This window comes from Girardinichthys multiradiatus, chromosome 22 (assembly GCF_021462225.1).
Source record: "Girardinichthys multiradiatus isolate DD_20200921_A chromosome 22, DD_fGirMul_XY1, whole genome shotgun sequence".
Lineage (NCBI taxonomy): Eukaryota > Metazoa > Chordata > Actinopteri > Cyprinodontiformes > Goodeidae > Girardinichthys > Girardinichthys multiradiatus.
In genome coordinates this window covers 39957249-39964664 of record NC_061814.1, presented here as the reverse complement: position 1 = coordinate 39964664, position 7416 = coordinate 39957249, and the positions used below count along the sequence as shown (strand labels likewise).

Here is a 7416-nt window from a genome sequence, read left to right as displayed (position 1 = left end):
CCTCTTGCTTGAGGGTGTCAATAGTGGCCTTCTGGACAGCAGTCAGGTCGGCAGTCTTACCCATGATTGGGGTTTTGAGTAATGAACCAGGCTGGGAGTTTTAAAGGCCTCAGGAATCTTTTGCAGGTGTTTAGAGTTAACTCGTTGATTCAGATGATTAGGTTCATAGCTCGTTTAGAGACCCTTTTAATGATATGCTAATTTTGTGAGATAGGAATTTTGGGATTTCATGAGCTGTATGCCAAAATCATCCGTATTAAGATAATAAAAGACCTGAAATATTTCAGTTAGTGTGCAATGAATCTAAAATATATGAATGTTAAATTTTTATCATGACATTATGGAAAATAATGAACTTCATCACAATATGCTAATTTTTTGAGAAGGACCTGTATATCAACCACAGCATTATAGCGTTAGCTGTAATGCCCCACTTGTGAAAGTAAATCCGTTGGGCTTCTTTTTGGCACTCGGACAACAATTCTAAGTGCTACTCTTCCGGACAGGACTCCTTAAACAAAAAAAAGAAAAAAGACGTTATTTTTAGTGTTTTTCTAAAAAATATTTGTAGAGGATCAAACCATTTTAGGTGGGATATTTTAGGGAACCAATTAAGTGCAAAGGCTGGCTTTCCTTTTCATTGATTCAAGCACTCTTGTGTAAGCAGACTGTAGTGAGTGGTATAGATCTGGGTTTTTGCCACAAAGTCTTCTCCTGCCCTCAGAAAAATATGTGCAGGAATCTAGCAACTTAGACAACCATAATGTCCCTCTGTGATAATATCCAGACTATTTAGAAAACAATATTTTGTACAGATTATTATTTGCACTTTTTCTAATTGAATTCATCTTGTGTAGTGACTGAATCTACCATTTCAGAAATTGTCTACAAAACTTCCTTAAAGCTACATTCTTAGACCTCAGTTTTATTTCAGAGCTCAGTTACTCAATTGAACCCTATAAGTGGAAACTCATTGAAATATGTAAAATATTCTACATTGAACCATTACAGCATATAAAATAGCATACATTTAAAAGGAGTCTGTGGTTAGAAATAAAAAAGCTGTAACAGTTAAACATGCTTAATCATCCTGCTCCAGTCCCAGTTAATAACCTCACTGCCATTGTGTTTGACTTATTTGGCAGAAAAGTTTTACTTCAACAATAACATGCCTGTTCAGCACTGCCTCAATAAAAGGTAAAAAAAAAAAAGAAAAAAGAATGACTGAGACTATCTCACAGCTATAGTAGAATAAGGACCTCATATTATTAGGCACAGCTCCACTTTCTGCCTAATGTGGTGTGGAACAGGCTCGTACAAATATAGTGTAACTCCAAGACGATTCAGAATGATTTCAACCCTTGCACTCTCCATTTACTGCTGCTTGTATAGACATCGAACAATGATTCAGTACATAATGTGCTGTACACAAGGGTTACAAATACATAAATCATGCACATGTATATTAATATACATATTTGGCTATAATATACCTCTCTTTCCAACTTACTCTTATGCCATAAGCTTGTCAGGATTAAACGGGCGCATCCAGGAAGTCAGTCTTGGGGAGGATTTATTGATGCCCTTCTGTCACTTGGTTGTTAAAGATTGTTTTGGAGATTTAGAGGCAGCCATTTCCTCAGTACATCATCTGAAATTGGGTAGAGTTATTGCTGAGGCTCTTTACATCTTTCAGATTTTATGCACTTCTAAAATGAGGAATGATAAACAGGACTACAATTAAAGATGCAATTTGCTTGCAGCCCTCAGCCTTTGATCTTAGAACCAATCCCTGGTGTCCTCCTCGCATGTACAAACAGACATAAACATTTTCATCAAACTCTAGTATTCTCAGTCTGCCATTCTTGTTTGCATTCTGGTGCAGTAGGCTCTGGGACCTTAGCTGACCAAGAATATTCCTTGCACATCATTAAATCTCCAAATACATGAATTATTCACAACTGCAAATAAGCCTCAACAGCATGTCATTGACGTAATATGGTTGTATACATAGCTGCCTGTAAGTGCCTGTGTGTGAATGCCTATGGACATCCTCATGGTCATGGTACAGAGCTCTCCATGCATGCCTAATGAAGCTTGATTCACAGGGTAGCAGTGGAAAAATCTGTGAACATGCCATGAATCTGATTTTAATCTCCCACAGAAACCAAAGATTTGGAAGTATGATAACACGCTCATGTTTACATAAACTAATGACCAAATAATTTTAACATTCCTATGTCTAGAAACAAAAACATCGTACAATATCTATGCATATCACATGATTAGGAAGCATTTTTTAGAAAACATCTCCTGCTCCAGCATGAATCTCAATCAATCATTTTAGCATTAGCAGTGTATATGTACGTCTTAGTAAACTAGACAAACAAAAAGTTTATTTATTTCAGTAATTTAATATAAAAAGTAAAACTTTTGTTATATATAGTGTTGGGACCACAGCCATGGGTACAACATGAATGGCCAGTATGAGCTTTTTTGGAACTTTCAAAATAAATCTCATTAACCTACTTCCAGCACAACCAGGAAAAAGGGGTAACAGCGGACTTCCCGTGACGTCACTGTCCAAATAAAAGCACTACTCTTGCTTCATCCTGTCTGTTCCACATGGGTCCCTGTGGAGCAGGAAGGAGAGACACAGTGCGCTAATGTCTCTTTGCTGGCAAACAGACATAACTCTTCAAACTGGATCCAAGAGTGTCATAGGATCAGCTGATCATATGCACCAAGTTAAGTACAAATGAATTGCTGTTTGTGTATCCGGTATTCATTCATGAACGGGGGTAATTAAGGCTGACAAAGCGAGCCGTCCCACCCCACAGCTACGGAGGTTAGCAGCAGCTAACCCTTTTGTTCACTGTGGATGTTCTCTTCAAATTTTGTCACCCTGGACAGTTTTTCCTCAGCACGGTTCACCAAAGAGGTTAGGTTTGGGCAGAGAGAAGTAATTTAAAATGAAATGATCTAAAAATGTTTTTCATTTTATGAAGTTTGGTTTTGTTTATCACAACTATAATACTTACTATTTATAAACCAAAGGTTGATCTCCTCAAGATAGCACATCCCTAACGACCCAAAACGTAGTAGGAAGTTGCCCAAAAACATGCAGAAGGTTTAGATTTTAGTGTTGAATTATTTTTTTTGGCTAGCCTTTTTCTTTTTCTGTGACAGATAAAAGAGTTCTTTCTGACGCCAAGAAAAAGGATAACTAATCAAAGTGCAGTGTTGTGACAACTATGTATGTTTGATCTAACAGCTTGTCAATGAAAATCTAAAAATGAAGAATTATTAAAGAATCTATTGCCAGTTATGTTAAGCAAAGATGGTTGTGCGACAATTGTACCATTAAAAGAGACACAAAAATCAATCTGCTACAGCCTTGTTGTCCCTGTAACATATTCACCACTGACATTACTAAAGCATCCATGTTGGAAAACCTTTAATCAGACAGGCTTTACAGAGTGTATATTCTCTTTCTGAGAAAAGTCTAAAATAGAAAGAAAGGAAGAGGATAAGCTATTTATCTTTGGCTCATTACGGCTCCACTTTGCCGGTCTGGCAGAAAATCTCTTCTCTTCACCGAATCAGAAGGCCATTCATTTTTAATGGAAGACCTTCAAAAGAAGGAAAAAACACTTCTGTGCTCCCCTCTCCTGTATTCTCAGAGTCAGGCCAAGAAGAAATGGGAATTATGAATAGATTAGCTACAAGACTTTTTATGCACTACTATAGTAAGAGATGGTTTTTATGTGGCGCTATATGGACTGAACCCTGTGTAAGACAGAACAGGCAGAAACAAAATACCACTAATTAAAGGAACATGTTAAGAAATGTCCTGCTGCTATGACTGAAATGACTTAGCTTTGTTATTATGTTTGGCCCATAAGACTGAAAATGTGCTTGGATGAAAAGATTTAGACAGGTATGATTTTAACTGCAGGGGTTTTGCTTATATTGTTGACAATAATAATATCTTTAGAAAGCAATGTTTTCTGCCTGGTGGAGCTGGAACGTACATATCTTGCATTACACTCTGATTATTTAGTTTACAAGTATTTGGAAACAGAACGGTTCTGTTGGTGAGGTTCTTGCCAGCCCTCTGATGACACAGAAAGGCTTGCAATCATTAATGACACATATGCTCAAGGCCACTTAATTGGGAACACCTCTCTTTAACACAAATGGTGAATCAGCCAATCATTTGGCAGCAATTCAGTGCATTTATGAATCTAGAATTGCTGAAGTTCAAACCAAACAACCACATGTAGAAGGGGATTTAAGTGACTTTGTTGGAGCAAGATGGACTAGTATGAATATTTCAGAAACTGCTGTGGTATTGGGATTTTTCACACACAACTATCACGCTGGTTTACATAGAATGGTCCCAAAAAGGTCAAATATCCAGTGAGATGCAGTTATGTGGATGATAATGCCTTGTTGATTTCAGAGGTCAAAGCAGAATGAACATACTGGTTTGAGTTTATAGAAAAGCAAAAGTAGCTCCACTAATCATTCTTTACAACCATTCAATAACATCTCTGAACACACAAATATGCTACTTGACTCTGGTTTGCCCATTGCTCAACTGTTTGATTTTCCTTTCGTGAAGTCATTTTATGTGGATTTGGATATATGTTTGGACTAGATCCTTCATGTTCAGCTTTCATGCTAACACCTGTAGGTTTTGGGTCAAAACTGACTGACTTTTTATAATTACATCCACATTGAACAAAAAAAAAAAAAGAAGAAAAACACATTTCCATCTGCAGAAAAGTAATCCTGGCCATGTTGCTGCCACCACCACCATTTCTTAAATTTATTTAGTTAATATGGTGATTCTCAGTGGTGTTGTGCCAGACCTACTGTATTGGCCGTGGACCACTTCAGGAACCACCATCTCTGAGGACCTGAGATGGTCTTCACACATAGACACTGTTCGGAAGAAGGCCCAGCAGAGACTGTACTTCCTGAGGCAACTCAAGGAGTACAACTTTCTACGGGAGTTGCTGGTCATCTTCTACACTGCCATCATTCAGTCTGTCCTGTCTTCATCCATCTCAGTGTGGTTTGGATCATCCACAAAACAGGACAGGTCCAGACTGCAATGAATAATCAGGACTGTAGAGAGAATAATAAGGGCTGACCTTCCCTCCATCCAGGACTTATACAGGTCTAGGGTCAAGAAAAGAGCTGCTAAAATCTCTGCAGACCCCACACACCCTGCACATAAACTGTTCAGAACTTTACCTTCAGGCCGCCGCTACAGAGCACAATTCGCTAAAACCAGCCGCCACAGAGACAGTTTCTTCCCCCAGGCTGTTTCTCTGTTGAACATGTAATAGAGTACAAAACAACAGCATACATATGTTGCAAATGCACCTTTTTATTTATATATGTGTATATTGTACATTGGTTTTGTTTTTGCATTACAGAATATACATATTTACAAAGTGTACCGGAGTCAAATTCCTTGTTTTTATGTACAAATTTGGCAAAGCTGATGCTGATTCTATCTTCCATAATTTTCTCCTAAAACGTCAAATGTTTCTTTAGACCATTACACATTGTCCCACATGGTTTTGGGAGATTTTAGTTCAAACTTGCAGTTTTCTTGTGAACTCCACTCCTTAGCCTACATGTACAGAAAATACAGGAGCTTGCTGCTGCATTAAAGCACAACCAGTCCTTCTGGAAACTCTGCAGCTCTTTCAGACTCCCTGAACATGTATTGTATTTTCAACAATTTTGGAGCAGTGTGCAGTTTTTGTAATGTCACAGTCATATCATATTTTACCTCTATGCAATCTATGGCTTTAGCTAATGGTTGCAAAGTTGGGAAATTCTATTATGACTGCTGAGCTTTATTTCATGTTAATCAGGTTTACTATAACTGATTGCAGATGTAAACTCAAGAAGATTGATGCTGAAATTAAATCAGGGTGCTTCAACCAGTTTAAGGGTGTATGCTTTTAAGTGGCCAGGTTATTGAAGCTTTTTAAAAGATTTTTCTACATTATTCATTTTTCCTCAAATAATATTTCCACTTGAAATATTACATTATAGTTGCAAAAGGTTTTTTTTTTTAAAAAAAAAAGACCCTGCCATTTTAACAGGGTTTTGTACATTTTTAGGTGCAATTTATCATTCATTTTAAATAAAAAAGTATACAATGAAACAAAACTGAGATTTAACAGCACTTTGGAGAGGAGTAGCACCTGTCTGCATTTGGTCTCCATGGTAATCAACTGTAGCAGTAGTCAATGGATGGTGTTAGTCTCCAATACTTCCATTTGTGCTTGGGTTTTTTCTACAATATGCATCACAACAGCATTATACAGGTTTTGCAGCCAACAATTTGCAGCTGAACAGAAAGGTGTAGCTGTAGATGTCAGCACCTCTAGTCCATTCAGGTTAATTCAGAGGTGTTGCTATGGAGACAGTAAAAAACAGCAGTGTTTAACTTCTGATTGTACATGCTACCTGTGTACCTGCAGCTCTAAATAGCTCAGCCTGTTAAATAAAGGCAGTGTATGTTGATTGTTGACTTTTGCCAGCTTTGCAACTATATGCTTCATTACCTCATCCTAAGACAATCAGCACACCCTCAACTTTTTGTTTCCAAAAGAAGTCAGCAGTCTCTAAAATGTATTCTTTAAGAATGGCTCTCCTTGTCTCAGACCATTGGTAAACTGCATTTTTCACTTTGACACCAGCTCATGCCACAGATAGCCTTGTCTGACACACAGGTAATTGTCTGGCCCCTGATCCACAGGGAGCAACCATAAAATTCTGCTTAGAGCTCAGGATTGACAGGGAAGGTGCCGTTAACCATGACATGCATTCCGGTACCTCTGTTTGAACCAAAAGACCAAATGCTGGTATTGTGGTTTAATATGCTACTTCTGAAAAGCCAATGACTCAAGTTAATAAAAAAAGCATAACCATAATATTGTCAGGCCACGTTGAAGAACACTATTGAATGTTAACATATATATTAGCCTTAACTTTTGGGGTTGTGAGGAAATGGAGCTCTACAATGTCGTTTTTACTTGAAAATTGTTCTTAATTTTCTATTCTTTTCGAAGTTAGAAACATCTTATACAACTGAAATGAAAAACCTTCAACAAACAGAGCACACACCTTAATGTTCAGAGTTAAAGTTCTTTTGGATGTTATTTTCCAATGCTTTTTATGTACTAGAAAGCTTCATCAGTCCCTCCTTAAACTGATATCAAATTGTTATAAAATAAGGTAAATAAGGAATAAATAATCTAAGAGGAGAAACATCAAGCAATATATGTGTGCTAATTTGCCTCAGCATTAAACCACCAGCTTCCACCACCTTCACATATTTCATCAATCAACATCAATGATCAAAAACAATGAATGTTAGTTTAA

The 7416-nt window shown here is 37.4% G+C and overlaps 1 long non-coding RNA gene across 1 annotated transcript; it reads right to left on the bottom strand.

The window, feature by feature from the left end:
* Positions 1–380: 380 nt before the first annotated feature.
* LOC124858580 lies at positions 381–2821 on the bottom strand. Its single transcript, XR_007035878.1, has 3 exons — positions 2530–2821; positions 1511–1651; positions 381–511 (listed from the first exon to the last, which is right to left on the bottom strand). It is a non-coding gene; the product is annotated as an uncharacterized LOC124858580 (long non-coding RNA).
* Between the last annotated feature and the right edge of the window lie 4595 nt (positions 2822–7416).